Raw genomic sequence first — 18,470 nt, 5'->3', positions numbered from 1 at the left:
GTCTCATTTGTAGCTAATTCTGTCCAACTCTTTACCCCAATTGTATCCTATCATTCTCTCTCATCACTCTTTCTATTTCTAATCTGCCCTCTCCGCGCCTCTCTACCTCTTTCCATGAATCTCTTCCTTATCTCTATCTGCGCGTAGTCCTTCTGCCTTTTTTAGGTCTCGCCTGTCGATGCGCATGCGCATCGAGCAAGCGAGACTATGGGGGCTTATCCACTCTTTGTCCAACTTGCAAGGAATCGTGGCGATTCCTTGCAGTGCCCGTGACTTTTAAGCTCAATGCGCATGCGCATTGAGCTTAAAAGCGCGTGCACATGCCCCCAGCCGCCTGCCTTGCCTACTCTCCCGCCCCCTCACTTCTTGATTGCACGGCCGCTAGGCCGTGCCTCCCCTACTCTCCTCCTCCTACTCTCCTCCCCTCGCCGTCTGTTCCCGCACTCCTCCCACACCCCCGCTCCGCCCCCTCCCCTGCCTGCCATGTCGCGTCGCATTTCTCCTCCCCCCTCCCCCCAGCCGCCTGCCTTGCCTACTCTCCCGCCCCCTCACTTCTTGATTGCACGGCCGCTAGGCCGTGCCTCCCCTACTCTCCTCCTCCTACTCTCCTCCCCCCTCCCCTTATCTGGCCTTCCCTCCGTCTGTTCCCTCTCCCCACTCCGCCCCCTCCCCTGCCCGCCGTGTCGCATTTTTTTTTAAATCACCACTTACCCCTGTTCGCGCAATGGAAAATTTCCTACACTGCCGTACTTACTTCTTCCCTTATCAGTTGCATCCATTTAGAAACCTGTTATCTAGCTTTGCTCTTGCATGGGAGAGGCTCGTAAACTTGTGTTTTGCTAAGGGTGCAGTCTGTTTAAGTGAATGGTAAAGTGTCTTGCTCTCGTTGCGTGGGGTCGGGTTGATGGGAATCGGGAAATAGCAAAATTTATGCGGCAGTTTGAGCCCCCAGGGTTACAGGACAAAGGTGACCACTCTCATTGCGGCTGCCTGTTTGTGCCCTGCCTTTCCACTGGCAAGTAGACCTCTGCTGTGTATGGAGGGGGTGGAGATCCAGCATGGCTTTTCCAACTCACCCGGCCAGATCTGCTTTCTCAGCCCGCTCTCCTCCCCCTCTGTGTCTGTTGGGATCTTCGGCAGAAGTTGGTACTCCTGAAACTACCCCCCCGCCCTCACAGCTGGATCGTGGCTGCCAGAACTTGGATGACCCCTTTCTATCAGTTATTGCCCCGCCTCCCCTGGCCCAACTGGTCCCCCAGTGGTGGTGGCTTTGGAGGTGGCGTGTTATCGCTGACTGCTATCATTTGCCGTTTTATACAACAACATTTGGTCATTTAAAATGTGAGAGATGGTAAAAGCCTGTTGTTTTTTATTTACCCCATGTTGTCGTGCCTCTAATCAAACTTTAAAGTGAAAGGAGAGTACGTCTGCGCTACATCGATTTCAGAGATACCACGCAGAAATGCATTTACTTTTATTGTCCAACGGAGTCACTAAAGCAGGGAGAGTATGTAACAACAACTTTCGCTCGCACTCCCCCAGAATGTGCCCTCATTAATTGGATGCACTATGCAAGAACTTTCCAACTCTCGCATTGTAAATGGTAGTTCAATATCTCTACTTGTGCTCTTGTCATGTTAACTCTAATGTCATTTCTGTTTCCATTAATTCTAAAGGGCTACAACAACTGATAATTTGCTACTGGTAGCACGCTTGCACAGGGTATTTTTTTATTTTTTTATTTGAGTATTATTTGTTCCACCTTAGATCTTAATTCTTTAATGGTCCATGCCTTTTGCAATCAAATTAATCCTTTACTCACCCTCACCCTCACCACCCTCAACCCCTCACCCTCACCCTCACTCACCCTCACCCTCACTCACCCTCAACCACCCTCACTCACCCTCAACCCCTCACCCTCACTCACCCTCACTCACCCTCACCCTCACTCACCCTCAACCCCTCACCCTCACCCTCACTCACCCTCAACCCCTCACCCTCAACCCCTCACTCACCCTCGCTCTCACTCATCCTCACTCACCCTCAACCCCTCACCCTCACTCACCCTCAACCCCTCACCCTAACTCACCCTCACCCTCACTCAACCTCAACACCTCACTCACCCTCACCCTCACTCACCCTCAACCCCTCACCCTCAACCCTCACTCACCCTCACTCAACCTCAACCCCTCACTCACCCTCACCCTCACTCACCCTCACCCTCACTCACCCTAAACCCCTCACCCTCAACCCCTCACTCACCCTCACTCTCACTCATCCTCAATCACCCTCAACACCACACCCTCACTCACCCTCAACGCCTCACCCTAACTCACCCTCACCCTCACTCACCCTCAACCCCTCACTCACCCTCAACCCCTCACTCACCCTCACCCTCACTCACCCTCAACACCTCACAATGACTCACACTCACCCTCACACACCCTCACCCTCACTCACCCTCACACACACTCACACTCACGCAACGTCACACACCCGAAGCCTCACACCCCCTCACTCACACTCACCCTCACACCCCCTAACCCGCACACCGCCTAACGCTCACACCCCCTAACGCTCACACCCCCTAACGCTCACACCCCCTAACAATCACCCCCTAACCCTCACCCCCTCACTCTCACCCCACACCCTCACCCCCACCCCTCACCCCCTCACCCTCACCCCCTCACCCTCACCCCCTCACCCCCCCACCCTCACCCCCTCACCCTCCACCCTCACTCACCCTCCACCCCTCACCCTCACACCCTCAACCCTTCACCCTCAACCTCTCACTCACCCTCACTCACCCTCAACACCTCAGCCTCACCCTCACTCACCCTCACCCTCACTCACCCTCAACCCCTCACACTCACTCACCCTCACTCACCCTCAACTCCTCACCCACCCTCACTCACCCTCACCCTCACCCTCACCCACACTCACCCTCCCTCAACCCCTCACCCTCACTCACCCTCAACCCCTCACCCTCAAACCTTCACCCTCAACCCCTCACTCACCCTCACTCTCACTCACCCTCACTCAGCCTCAACTACCCCCCCTCACCCTCACTCACCCTCAACCCCTCACCCTAACTCACCCTCACCCTCACTCACCCTCAACACCTCACTCACCCTCACCCTCACTCACCCTCAACACCTCACCCTCAACCTCAACCCCTCACCCTCACTCACCCTCACTCACCCTCACCCTCACTCACCCTCAATCTCACTCACCCTCAACCCCTCACCCTCACTCATCCTCAACCCCTCACCCTCACTCACCCTCACCCACCCTCACCCTCACCCTCACTCACCCTCAACCCCTCACCCTCACACAGTGTAATAGGTCTCAGACCATTTCAGTTAGAGCTTTTAGAAATGTTTATGGCTTTTTTTATTTGTAATACTTTAGCATTGGCTACAGGAAACAAAAATGCTAAACATTTACAAAAAAAAACCATAAACAATTCTAAAAGCACTAACTCTAATGGTGCGAGACCTATTGCATTTCCAATGCTTGTTTAAACTCACTGCTCTTCCCCCTCACTCTTTACCTTCACTCACCCCCATCTTCCCTCCTCTCCCCTCGGCCAGGGCCAGAGAGCTTCACCACCATCAAGGACTGAATGTCCCAGCAGGCGGGCTGGTGGGGGGGTTAATTCACAGGGGCAAGCAGGGGTCGAGTCGGGGGTCCACGCGGGTGGACGGCTTCCCCCCCACTCTTTTGAAAGGGTGGACGCCGTCCACCCTGCCAAGAAGCTGGGCCCCACAGAAATAATCTGAACGTGTTCCGGTGTAAATTTCAGACACCGGGACGTGTTCAGCACGTTACGTCACGTGGTCATTTGCATACTATCAGGCCCCCCACTTCTTTTTATAGGATTTGTGCCCTGGGGGCAAGTGAGTCATGTGAAAGACAGGCCGACCCCAGTGGGAGGCTAAGTGGTGAAAATCACTTTTTGTACCAGTGTTCCTCCATGGACCCAGGATCGACGCCTGGCAGGGGGTGGTAAGGACAGAGAGAGCTTCCATCCGGGTAGGAAGGGAGCCGAGGACCTCTTGCCCCTACAGCAGGCCCCCAATAGGACGTTCAGGCCCCACCAAGCAGCTTGCCACAGCTGCATAATACAGACAGGCGGCAGAGATCAACATGCTGCCCAAAAAAACGGCACACACCAGTCTAGTGCCCACCTTATAAATCCGACCCCGAGTACCGGTACTCTCCTTGACAGTAGAGAAGTGCTGGTACTCGGCTCGGTAAATTTAAGAAGTGCCGGTACTCAGTACCGGTGAATACCGGCCCATTTAAAGCACTGCCTCCCTCAGTAAACTATACAGGAGTGGAGGCAATAACACTGAAATAACCTGGGATTCCTTGATGTATGAAGAGGCTGCTACCAGGTGCCCCCTTACTTAATCGAGCACCAGGCACTTGTCCTTCAGCAGGGCATGCAGCCACATATACTACAACACTAAACTTAAAAGCGGTGTGTGTGTGGCCTAGCGGTTTAGTCTCCGACTCCCACCCAGAAGGTTGAGGGTTCAAGTCCAGCTGACACCTTGGCCTTTGTTGCTTTGAAGGCCTTTTTAGTCAAACGGCGTTTTTAAGATCTCTCAAAAAGAAAAAATCGCTTTTCATATGGAGCTGGTAAGGTAGCTCACTGGAAAAAAGTATTGTTGGTAGCGATGACGTGTAACCTCATGATACTATAAACTGGTACAGTTGAACATTTTTAGAGAAATTAAAGAAATGACTTTCACATTTGCGTTTATACGAAGAAACTGCATCAGTGTCTTAAATTCTCAATACCGCCGTCCTGCACAGGATCTGGGCCAGCACTGCAGTCACAGCTGGAAAAGCCCCTTGAGTGCGACAGTCCTTTGTCGTCTGGTGCAACCACTGCCGGTAGGCACAAGTTCGCGTGGATTGAAATCCGTGCACGCACAATAGGAAGGCCAGCCAAGTACATTTGCATAAATACAGTGAATAGTTTGCCTGAGAATCGTATAGTGGTTAGTAGGTCACGTCGCTCTCACTGCCTCACAGCCCTGAATAAGCAAATTCCTCTGGTTCACAGGGCATTGTTGGCAGGACCCGGAGGCTTCCTGCGGCAGCCTTTCATTGTTCTCCCAAAGTGGCTGCTGATAAGGCCGCTTCCTTCTGCTCCGTGGTTTTCAGTTAACAAACCCAGCACTGAAATCCTAAATTCACTCCTTCCTCCCCAATTTTGCATCCTATATAGCGGTCGGGTATAGGGGCTGGGGCTCTGTGGACTATGGTCTCCACTGCTGGAGGTGCTTCCAATGTCATGGTCGCAGATTCAATCCTGACAGAGCTCTAGACCTTTCACATTCTTGAGGGGGAGAAGATGGCACCAGGGATTGGGCAACAATAAAAAAAAAGCTTTATTTCAGGAGAGCCATTTAGTCCTCTGAAGGCGGTGGGATTAAACAGCGTAACAATATCATTTCGATGGATGGATGCTGCAAGGTCTTGGTTATCGGTTCCAAGGATGTCCGATTCCTGGTCATTCTGTCATCCAGAGCTCATCGTTGGATAAAAGGGTATCACTGGGACACAATCCACCGTGTGATAAATGTATGGGCCAGCCCCACTTGTTAAGTTAAATAATGAGTGTTTCATCTAGGTGGCACTTTAAGGGGTCATGAACTCCATTTGAGTGTCGGACACCAAAGTTTCATGAGTTTAGGGAGCTGCATGTTGACCATCAGAGGTCTTCCCTCATAGCAATGCCATTGGTTACTACAGATTTGCCAGTGATAGTGATCAGGTTTGCCATTGGTTACTACAGATTTGCCAGTGATAGTGATCAGGTTTGGTGACCCAGCTATCAGACGTGTGTCACCTGAAGATTACGACAGTGCAAAGTGACAGTAGTTGATTGGAAAACAGAATGCGATGCCGGAGACTCGACAAGCCTAGATAGTGCTGGTTAGGCAGACAGTGCAATGTATATCCAAACAAAAGAATGTCCAGTTAGCGTTAATGGTTGCACCAGAATAGTGAGCCGACCCAGACCCGGCCAGCAGTCACTGCTGGTCTCTAGTGCCAGTTCCTTGTGGATGGCCCCTAGCCCACTGATGGAAGTGATGCTGATGCAGAGACCCCAAGTGACTGAGAGTGACAGATGGCTACACACCTGGACCTGACGTTTTCAAGGACAGGCCCAGTTAAGGGTCGGGTGGGGAGGAGGTGGCAGGTGAGCGGTTGGGGGGAGTGGGGTGTCGATCTACAACAGCTTGTGAAACCAATGTGCATTTCTAGCAGCCAGTATCTTACATTAAGCAAAAATGGGACCGAGCTTTTTAAAAAAAACAGATTAAACAAAAACATCACAAGCATTAGCCACGCCAGTAGATCTGGCTTTAATGTGACAATGCAAGCAGGCTTAGGCATGCTGCAGTAGTTTGCAAGCATTAGCACGTTGAAGCCAGACCTATTCGATTTGTCATTACTTGTTTATGTTGAGCTTTACAAGTAGAGCTAAATGGGGGTTTGGTGTTGATTGAGCTGCGAGCATCATCCATCAGGAATGGTGTATCGCCTTTTCATGATCACAGTACCCTTAAGTTGTGTCGTTAAAGACCAATCCAGTTTCAGTGAATTGTCTTACTAAGATTCATCCGGCTGGTCATTCTCACATCTCACTACATTTAATTATTATCGCATGAACAGTTTTGTGGCTCAGTTGACATTGGTAAAAACATGTCTTGGAGGAGCAGTCTAAATTAAAATAAAGTTGTTACTTGAGACACTTTTTTAATAATCAGAATATAGATAGTAACAAAGTAGAGAAAGCTTTAAATCATGAATGCAAAAATAAGTTGGATTTTAAATATCGAGGGGGTGGGGAAGGGGGTGGAGGGAGAGGGACGATTGTCACGATTGACAATTTCAGCAAATTCTGTTTTTAGCCAGAGACCATTGCACTCTGGGACTTGCAGTGATGCTTTTACTACTATATTTTTGTAGCAAGCCTACAGAACCCTAGTATGCTTTTCTTTCTTGCTTTAAATAGCAGCCAGAAAGAGGTAGAACACGAGGGACAGACTACATGATCCAGCATCCCCTGGACTGAGACCTGCACAGCCTGAAGGACCGGCGTCCTAAGCAATGGGACCACGAGTGCTCCAGTCAACATCTGTCTTTCCTCTTTCTTGATGCTAGGTGTGCATGGCTGTGTGAGAACAGGAGCATGAGGGGAAACAAGCAGAACTGCACCAGGAAAATGCCTGCAAAATAACCCCAATCCCTTTGTATCCTTCTCTAGAATATTCTAGAAGATAGACATTGATAGTGTAGTGACTAAACCAAAACAGAAGCTTGTTAGTAAAAAAAATAAACGCAAGTCATGTAGAAATAAGTGGGACATTATGGAGGAGAAGTCCTTTCTGTTACTCGAGATTTTTAATAAAGAAAGTGAGATGAATTAAATAAGTCAGGACTTTTTTTCATTAAAAATAGGGCAATCTGTATTTTATGGAAAGACTGGAGATCCTTATAATGCTTGTGGAGAAAATATTGGTAATGTTGAAAGATTGATATGGAACCAGCTTGCAATAAATGTATGAAAAACTGAATCTCCAGACCTGTCAGCAGCCGCTTCTAGATGGGCATCAGCGGGTTAAAGCTAATGCTCTCCTGGAAGAGTGGCCATCAAAGGAGTTATAACCACAGAGGCTTCTTGCAAGAGCCCATTTTAACATTCTGTCTGAAGTAGCAGAGGAAACAGGACCGTGTATCTTTTGAAAAGTTAAAAGCAGAGCAGAATACATTGTGTAAATGTAAATGTAAATTGATACTTGTATAGCGCACTACTCACCCGCAAGGGTCTCAAGGCGCTTGTACGAATACCGCAGTGGAACCCATCCTGGCTTTCCCTGTGAGGCGTCCACTCCTGGGCACCCCCAAGGTGGAGGCCAGGCATCCTTAGCGTTGTGGGGGTCGTTGTGGAGATTAAGCAAGCTATTGCCCAGAGTTGCAGAGTGGGACTCCATGATTGGAATAGGCACCGAGGCGAGAATTATCCGGTCCGTGGAATTTTTAGCCCAAGACCCGCCGAGGCGGGGAATTGAACCCTGGTCCCGGGCCAGACCTCTGCATCAGGGTCTGCCGCTCTAACCATTGAGCCACACTTCTCTATTGTGGGAGAGTTTTTTGTTTACTTAATCCTAGTTAGAATCCACTAACAGAGGGGTTTGGGTGATCAGTGACCAAATATACTCAACCAGCTATATAGATTCAAAGACCTGCCATCAGTAACACGGGCATAACAACATTGGAAGATTAACAGTTACAATTTAAAAAAAAGTAAATAATTTTTCCTAGAGTTAAATAATGATAACATCAGGTTTGTATCCCACACACAGTATTTGGAGATGTTTGATTCCAAGCATTAGTTTGATAGTGATAACCAAGCTGATTTTTTTACGCTTTCATGGTGCCAGGAGCCTACACATCTTTTAAAGAGTCTGAGAAATGTTGGTTGGCGACCTGAGACAGACTGGTTTGAAATGAAAATTTCCATGCCATTAATTTCAGGTTGCCTAAAATTGTCCTAATGTGTATCGAAGGAGATCAGTGCTTTAGGGAAGCAGAATTGAATGTCAATGAATGTCTCCAAGAAATCTGTATACCAAACCTCTAAGTTTAAAGTTAAAGTAACTATCACTTGATCTCAACTCTTCTCTGATTTTGAAAAGACAGCCTCAGATGGATCACAAAAGAGACGGGATGGCATAATTAAGATCCGGGGGGCGTAATTGAAGGACATCTTCCATAACCAGAGTTCTAGGGTCTAACTACCATCTGTAAAACCTCTGAAGTTCAATATTAAAGGAAGACCAAACGGGTCTATTGCAAAAGGACTACCCAAAGTCTGAAACAATAAAAAATGTGGTATGTCTCAGTCCTTAATAGTGTCGGAATTATACTTCATGAAATATATGAAAATATGAAATCTGAGCTTAAAAATCCCAACATATCAGATGCTGTGGCCATGCATCAAGGACTGAGTGAAGGTTTCACATATAACATTGGGCCTTTTGTAGGTATTCTGACGTGCATGTTTATCTGTAAAAGAGGCTGTTCTTCAGATGGGTCCCACCCACAGATAGCTTCTTGCCCTGAAATCAAGAAACCAATCAGCTGCATTAGAAAGAAAGACTGAAAATATCCTTTTACTTTCATACTGCCAGGTATCATTAATTTATCCAGTCTCTATATTCTTTTTATACAGTCGGGTACTTTTAGCCTTCCATTTCCTATTAGAAAAGTACTCTACCAGTATTGTTCCAGAGGGGAGCTTTGTCATGGAGATGTAGACATCCACCGAAAAGGGCTTGTGGCCTCGTATCCAGGCTGCATACTTGGCTTTCAGCATGTGGTTGGATGACGGGGGAGGGGGCAAAAGGGGTGGGTGGGGAAGATGGGGGTAGGTGAAGGGACTGAAGTCCCAACGAGGCCTCCTCGAGTCTGCATTCGTGTCCCATAACATGCATGATCTCATTCAACATTTGTATGTCCGTATGGGTTCCGGCTGGACTTGAATGTCACCATATTTGCTGTTATTTTTCAGTATGCCAATAAAAATAATTGCTACACAAAAAAGAACTATCCAAGAACGCAAAGAAACAAAACAGGACAGGATCAACTGCTCACGCCTGAAATGAGACTACACGGGATCTCTCTGTACCTTGACACCCGCACCAAGTTGTACCTTACTGTCGCCGCATTGTACATGGACCTCTGCCCACAAAGCGCATCGCCCCTTCTCCCCACAATGCACACAGCCTTGTTTCCCTGAATTGTCCCTCACCCGAAGCCGTCTCATTGGTGATGGTGCTCAGTGCCCAGTGACCACCTCAGCGGGGTCATGGAGCTGTCCCGTGAAGTGCCTGCCCCATTACTGCCCGGAATCCCATCACTAATGTCCCCCCATGCATATCGTCCTGTTGTCCTTCTGAGCATCGTCACCCTGGTACACTTTATCTTGTGTGTGCCGATGCCCAGCTTCTTGTACCGCGCCTGCGCGTCATTTTGTGCTCCATCGATGCAGGTCATCCCGTGCTGCTCAGTGATATACAAGACTGTTGGTCTGTATGCGTAAATACCTGAATTGTTAATGGTTCGTTGTGCGTAGGTGCATGCATGTCTGCTGCACTTAGTTAAAATAAAAAATATGAAAATAATGGGTGTCTGTACGTGTTTTTTCTATGCTGTGCTCTCTCCCTGTGCATGCACTATGGCGTTGCTTTTGTTGGTGTTTGTTGCAGTTTGATTTCAGTATTTGCCTATTGTGAACCAAAATGATTGTACAGCGTCTGACGCTCTTTTTCGCCCTTTGGTGATATAAGCGTTATATAAAAACATTAAAATTAAAAAAAATAGAGCTAAATCATGTGTCCTGCTTATGTATACTTTACAACAACTTGTTCTTTTGGTTTCAAAAATAATGCGAGAGCAAAAATTGCTCTGGATTTACATATGTGCGAAATTATCTTGCAGATTTGCAGTTGATGTTAAAAGCTGGTTATTCTAGAGTGGAGTCCAATTGACACTTGGTAAACATTTGCTGAATTGAAATCACGTTTTGTAGTGATGTTAATTTTTTGCACCTTTCTGGTTGATATCTGTTCTTTTTCTGACATATTTTTCCTACCAAGCCTCGTGAATATCTGACATCTTCCAATAGGTTTCCAGTTTAGACAGATGCGTTTGTCAGGGGTGTGGGAGGCACGCTTTCATTGCTTGCATTAGGTCCTTTCTTGCTGTGCCACTGCAGAAGTTTGTAGCTGATGAAGCACCTCTGTGGTTTGTGGGCGATGAAGCTTCTTGAGGAACAGGACATGAGGCAGCCACGAGTCTTGCTCAAAGAAAGAGAAGAGTCAGAAAGAAGGAATTGTAGCGAATACACTAGTGAGAACAAGGTGAAGACATCCAGAGCATCCCAAGACTAGGTGATAACTAATCTCATGGGGGAGGTTACTGAGCATTATTTAAAGATGACCTGCTTGACAGCATTATTTCATCCTGCTGGATGGACACATTGGAACGATCTCTTCTGAGGTTTAGTCAGGTCATCGTAACACATTTATCCTTTTAAAATAGTTTCTAGATCGTGCTTGTAAAGGTATACCAAATTCAGTTTTCTAATGAATACTAGGTGTACAGCATATGCTTTTTTTCTGGGTGGGGTGTAGGAAGGGTGTTCACCTTTTCCAAACTTAGGCGCTTTGTTTGGAGTAGCCTAGGTGGATGGAGGGTAATCTGATTTAGTAACGTTGCCACAAAATGGCGAACATAGTGGCATGCCCCAATGGTGTGCTGAAACAGTATATGCTTCCTGAAAAGGTCAACCCATATCATGGCGAAACTAATGACCCTTTACATGTAGAACTAGAACTAGTAAAATAGTAAAGGTTCAATAAAGTGCCTACTAGAAACCTAAATAGTGAAACGTGCTGCCTGCAGGAAATATATCTCTTAGCACCTTGGAATATCAGGGATTCAACAAAGAAAGGAGATTAAATGTACACTTTAGTTGGGGTTCCTATTCGACTAGGCACTTGTTCGGAACATTGATAAGAAACTGGAAGACAGAGGATGGATTAGTGACCTCACCATCTGTATGCGGTCATCATCAGGGTCAGATGAAATTACTTTCTGGAAGAACTGGTGCGGTTAAGAAAGGAGACATAATGGTCAGATTGATTCAGCAGTGTGTTGTCTGATACACTAGATCGTTCATCTAACAGTATGGTTACTATTATAAAAGACATAAATGTAATAATACACCAATTGGTTGGGTGAGGAGGTTATAGAAGTCAACTTTTATTCCAGTGTCCACCTCACGCGGAAACGTGTCGTGTGTGACATGAGAATAAACTTTGTTGCTCATGTCTGTAGGGTCTGTACAAGATAACAAACATTGTGAGGAAGGTCAAGGCCGACTAGGGCGTACAATACTCAGGGATAGTAAATATCACTGACTGACCACATCAATGTTAGATCTTTTTCTGCAAATGAAGAAGAATGTGATGTGGAGGCTCAATGGGTGCATCCTCAGGATGCTGTTATATGAGAAGGTGAGGCGTACTTTATACTGAATGGCGGAAAGAGATACAGAATGCGAGGGTATGGGTTAGATAAGTGGAGCCACTGAAGTTTCTTCGACAAAAAAAGGCATAATACTCTATAATAAAACTGAAAGAGAATCGGTTTCCAAGTAAGGCAATGAACTGGTTGTAGGATAGAAGTGTACCTTATCCAGCATCTTCTTTGTTTCCGATGCATCAAAGGTTGTAGCTTACAATATTATCCTCTGTGTCTTATGAATGAGATGAACAATCTGTCTGGTGTTGCCGAATGGATAGCATTCGAGATCAGGGGCCTAACCTTGGATATATACAAGATCTCCACTTTTACTTAGAAGCTGAGCACTTATGGCACACACACGGGGAAGCAGGCATAGATATATACAACATTGATCATGATCTAAGGAAGAAGCCATACCTCATCAACATGCGTTTAATATAGACGGCTCCACTGAAAGAGGCTGAATATGTGGTATTAATTGCATGGTATTTGGCCATCTAGAAAGGATAGTTCTAAGAGTACTAGGCACATACCAGCCTGTAGCTTAAACAGTTATTGACTGCATAAGAGAGCGTGATTCTAATAGTAATTGGCCTAAACATTCTTGCTTACCCTTTATTTATATTTTGGGAGTGGAAGAGGAAATCAAGACAAACTTGCATATCTGGTACAATCAGTTGGGGGTGTTTAAAGTATTGAAGTGTTGTTGGTATCACATTGGTGATTGCTGTAGTGTGTTAAAATGCCCACCAACAATGTCTTGTTAGGAATGCAGAGCAATCAGACTATGGAGCATATTACTTATTTGCTGTTGGCTAAAACTCAAAGCACAACCTAGATGCAATCCCACTCCAATGTTTCCCACTACCCACTCCTGGCCTATCCTTTTCCAGTATGGCTTCCATCCTCCGCCCTGCTGAGATGGGTCTCTCTTCCAACTAAGAGATTTTAGGATTCTGAATCTAAGGATTCATGCTGTATCCTCATCAATCAGGGCATAGGCTACTCCTAACTTCATCCCTCCTGCATTTGTCGCGGTTTCACAGTCCTGGTATCAGCGATCATCAAACTTTGCCCGGTCCTCCTTCTTAAACATCTGATGAACACTCTTAGCTCTGATTTTGGCAATAACCTCCACCCATGCGTTCCTAATCCCATTTGCCACAGTGAAAGGTGCACAGCTGCTGGTGTCGGAAACCTCTTGTTGGAATCATATAGCCTTTTTTGGGAAGGTGTCCTCAATTGATGGGTAGACTCCAAATGAGTTGCTTACACTGGCCCCAAGAGGACTTTGAGGACTGTGTCTTGCTTCACGCTGTTTTCTGTAGCGCTGCTTAAACTCTCCACTGTTACACATTTGCTACTACCGGCCTGTGTTGCTATTTTTTATGTTGTTGGTTTTTGATTGTTGTTATGACTACATTGTTTCTCCACAACCACCTGGTAATCATTTTTCAGAGTTATACTTTCCATGTGGACTTGCCATTTTACAATGTAATGTTTAATGCCCGATGTATTGTATACAGAACTTCAAATAAATACAATCTTTGGCTAAGTCACTATTTCTAACTTGTGAGACATAACACCGATGCCCCCCCCCCACATGGCCCCCTTTATGATGCTTCACTTAGATTGCATATCTAGAATGGTATAGGGGAAGTACTACTTTCTCTACTTTTGTATGGCACATCACCTCAAAATGGTCTTGCTAACTTTGACTGTTTTTTTGTCCTGTGTCTTTTCTGTTGGTTGAACTCTACAATATTAGGTAGCCATTTTATTTCAAAAGGCAGCAGTACCCCGAAATAAACTACCCCTTGTGTGCGCTACGGGGTGCCCAGTGAGCTCTGTCTTTGCTTACCACAATAGATTAAAACATTGCTTGTGCTGCTGGAATTAAGCCTTGTATGCACCCGTGGGCAAACACATCAATGCACCTATGATTTCAAAGCTTGCTTGCATACATGGATTCAAACCTTGCTTGGCACAGTGGATTCAAGCCTTGCTTACCATGTTGGATTTAAACCTGCTTGCCATGTTAGATTCAAACTTTACTTTCCACAGTGAATTCAACTCCTCCTTGCTAAGTTGGATGCAAGCTTTAATAAGCACTGTGCACTCAAACTTTGCTTGCACCGGCAGACTCAAACTTTGCTTGCACCGGCAGACTCTAACTTTGCTTGCACCGGCAGACTCTAACTTTGCTTGTACCGGCAGACTCTAACTTTGCTTGTACCGGCAGACTCCAACTTTGCTTGTACCGGCAGACTCCAACTTTGCTTGTACCGGCAGACTCCAACTTTGCTTGTACCGGCAGACTCCAACTTTGCTTGTACCGGCAGACAAAAACTTTACTGGCATCAGCGGACCCCAGCCTTGCTTCTACCAGTGTACTCAAATGTCACTTGCACCAGCAGAATCATATGTCACTTGCACCAGCGGACTAAAATGTCTCATGCACGTCTGGGCTCAATTGTCTCATGCACAGCTGGGGTCAAATGTCGCTTGCACCGCTGGGCCCAAATGTCGCTTGCTCAGCTGGGCCCAAATGTCGCTTGCTCAGCTGGGCCCAAATATCGCTTGCTCAGCTGGGCCCAAATGTCGCTTGCTCAGCTGGGCCCAAATGCCGCTTGCTCCGCTGGGGCCAAATGTCAATTGCACCGCTGGGCCCAAATGTCGCTTGCACCGCTGGGCCCAAATGTCGCTTGCACCGCTGGGCCCAAATGTTGATGCACCGATGAGCTCAAATGTTGATGCACCGATGGGCTCAAATGTTGATGCACCGATGGGCTCAAATGTCGATGCACCAATGGACTTAATTGTCGATCTACCGATCGGCTCAAATGTCGATGCACCGATGGGCTCAAAAGTCGATGCATCGATGGGCTCAAATGTCGATGCATCGATGGGCTCAAATGTCGCTTGCACCCCTGGTCTCAAATGTTGCTTGCACCCCTGAGCTCAAATGTCGCTTGCACCCCTGGGCTTAAATGTCGCTTGCACCCCTGGGCTTAAATGTCGCTTGCACCCCGGGCTTAAATATCGCTTGCACCCCTGGGCTCAAATGTCGCTTGCACCCCTGAGCTCAAATGTCGCTTGCACCCCTGGGCTTAAATGTCGCTTTCACTCCTGGGCTCAAATGTCGCTTGCACCGCTGGGCCCAAATGTCGCTTGCACCGCTGGGCCCAAATGTCGCTTGCACCGCTGGGCCCAAATGTCGCTTGCACCGCTGGGCCCAAATGTCGCTTGCACCGCTGGGCCCAAATGTCGCTTGCACCGCTGGGCCCAAATGTCGCTTGCACCACTGGGCCCAAATGTCGCTTGCACCGCTGGGCCCAAATGTCGCTTGCACCGCTGGGCCCAAATGTCGCTTGCACCGCTGGGCCCAAATGTCGCTTGCACCGCTGGGCCCAAATGTCGGTTGCACCGCTGGGCCCAAATGTCGCTTGCACCGCTGGGCCCAAATGTCGCTTGCACCGCTGGGATCAAATGTCGCTAGCACCGCTGGGCCCAAATGTCGCTTGCACCACTGGGCCCAAATGTCGATTGCACCGCTGGACCCTGTCGCTTGCACCGCTGGGCCCTGTTGCTTGCACCGCTGGGCCCTGTTGCTTGCACCGCTGGACCCTGTTGCTTGCACCGCTGGACCCTGTCGCTTGCACTGCTGGACCCTGTCGCTTGCACTGCTGGACCCTGTCGCTTGCACTGCTGGACCCTGTCGCTTGCACTGCTGGACCCTGTCGCTTGCACTGCTGGACCCTGTCGCTTGCACTGCTGGACCCTGTAGCTTGCACTGCTGGACCCTGTCGCTTGCACTGCTGGACCCTGTCGCTTGCACTGCTGGACCCTGTCGCTTGCACTGCTGGACCCTGTCGCTTGCACTGCTGGACCCTGTCGCTTGCACTGCTGGACCCTGTCGCTTGCACTGCTGGACCCTGTCGCTTGCACTGCTAGACCCTGTCGCTTGCACTGCTGGACCCTGTCGCTTGCACTGCTGGACCCTGTCGCTTGTACTGCTGGACCCTGTCGCTTGCACTGCTGGACCCTGTCGCTTGCACTGCTGGACCCTGTCGCTTGCACTGCTGGACCCTGTCGCTTGCACTGCTGGACCCTGTCGCTTGGACCGGCTGCCTCAAACCACGCTTGCGCCGCTGGACTAAAGCCTCGCTTGCGCCGCTGGACTGAAGCCTTGCCTCAGAAAACAAACAATCGGTAACCCAGGTCAAGAGGGCGCTCTGCAAGTCAGGGAATAGTGTAAGTTTCCAAGTGTCTATAGGTGCTCCTAAGGAAGGGTGTGGTCACCAACACCCCACACAACCTAACCAGTAGGTCTACAGAACAAATTAACTTTCCTGAGCACTCAAATTGTACAATTCAGTATCAGAAATAATAAAGTTCCACTGAAATCATCTGAAGCAGTCCCAGGTTGGTGATCCAATAATGTATCAACAAAAGTCCTTCATATCATGGATTTTTATTTTTCTCTTTTCTCCGAATTCAAATCCTCCACATTCCACATACAGAAGTCATTGGATTATTCAGCCAACACGTGTTTCGTCTTGTTAATTATTTACACAGCGACTTCATCAGGGCTGAAATCATAATACAAATAAACATCACTATAATACATTTGAACTAACATATAAATCTAATAATTTCCAGAATCCCGTGATGAGCAGAAAAGAACCCGGCAAGAAAATACCAGGGAAAACATACACCCGATATGGGCACGTCTTCAGCAAGCCACCACCAAATAATATATTTAAGTTTCAAGCATTCAATCCAAGCTAAAAAGTTATATGTAATATTAAATTAATCTTGCTCGTAACGAAAAAGCCTATGTCGATTTAATAATGCCCCACTGAGGATCAGCTATCTCATACTATTTTAGATGATCGGCCCCATCTTGGGTAATGCCTCATTTCAAAATACTTAATCACGTGTTACACTATCTCTTGTTTTATAGAGTATTTATAAACTCTTAGTCACCACCCAGAGCAAAAGTCAACTAGGGTGCCTGAACACTATTTTGAAAAATTATTGTTAAGGGTTCTTTACCGTAATCCACATATATTGATAAGTTTCCTGTTGAGCTAATCAGTCTCTTCGTCACTTCGAATATGAAGTAAAAGACCCTGCAATTTAAGCAACCCCAAAAACTTAAATTAGAAAAGTATCTTCAGTTATTTATGTAAACAACCTATAACATCCGTGATTTTCAATGTTACACTTACCCTACTTCTTTAAATATATTCTGTACAGGAGTCTTTACATATCTTCCAACGTAATCGGTTATTCACGATCTGTAATAATGATCGAATATAAGAATTGTTTCTTTTATAATTATGTACTTGACACTATTCAGTTCTAACTTTTAGTTTTCACAGGTTAAATTACTCCTCGTACATACCTCTATCTCGTTTCGTGTTCGTCTATCCACGAACGCGTTCCCCTATCTGGCGTTCTGCATCAGCGCCATATTAGAATTCCAATTATATCCTACCAAAACATGCGCCATCTTGTAGTGGCTAGGTGGGTTAGTATGCAAACGTATTCTCCGATCGGCGTCCTATTCGGGCGCCATGTTGGACTCCCGTAAGTTTACTTAATTCTAAAGCGCCATCATATAGTAGGTTCATTACATTTTATGTAAGTGGATATTAATCCTATACTATGAAATTATCAATTCAGTTCATTCAGTAATTATTTTAAATCTATCTACAACAAATATTTTTGTTCTCATCCTGGGTTTGTGAAAATAACAAGGTCTCATTCATTCCACAGCATAGTAGTAGACGGAAATCAAAAGGCGGAGTTAAGGTGAGACAAATAATAACATCTTCAAGTTTTCACTTCTCTTAAATCATATGAACCAGTTATTTACACATAGTCTTAGTTGTAAACATAGACCTTCATCCATTATTTAAATGCAAATGGAGTCACGAAATGGAGAGTTTCAAATTAATTCACAGTTCAACAGATTATTCGTATAAACAGTTCACAACATGCAATACTCATGATTCATAGTTCTTTACCACTTATAACAGCCACATTCAGTTGGTAATAATATCATGACAGTTAGCCTTTTACTCATCTCCCAAATAGTACTGGAGCTCGTGGTCATTATTTAAACCTAGTTCCACAGCTTTTAGTCTCATCAACCACATAACCTCTGTCCTTCTCAGTTTAAGTTGCCTGTTTCCTCTTCTTGGGTGTGGGCTAATGTGTTCAATCCCATGATAGCTAAAGTTATGTCCTTCCCTGTCATCACAATTTTGAACAGCATGTGCCGTAATGGGATATCGAGTATCACCATTTTTCCACGCCCTTATATGTTCCATTATCCTGTCTCG

At 46.7% G+C, this 18,470-nt stretch overlaps 1 long non-coding RNA gene across 1 annotated transcript in view; it reads left to right on the top strand.

The window, feature by feature from the left end:
- Window positions 1-18,470, top strand: part of LOC147729152 (uncharacterized) — a 552,739-nt gene that overhangs the window by 408,046 nt on the left and 126,223 nt on the right. The window lies entirely within an intron of this gene.

Source organism: Lissotriton vulgaris, chromosome 2_2 (assembly GCF_964263255.1).
Source record: "Lissotriton vulgaris chromosome 2_2, aLisVul1.2, whole genome shotgun sequence".
Lineage (NCBI taxonomy): Eukaryota > Metazoa > Chordata > Amphibia > Caudata > Salamandridae > Lissotriton > Lissotriton vulgaris.
The sequence above is the reverse complement of the archived record's forward strand: the minus strand, read 5'-3'. Positions and strand labels throughout refer to the sequence as shown.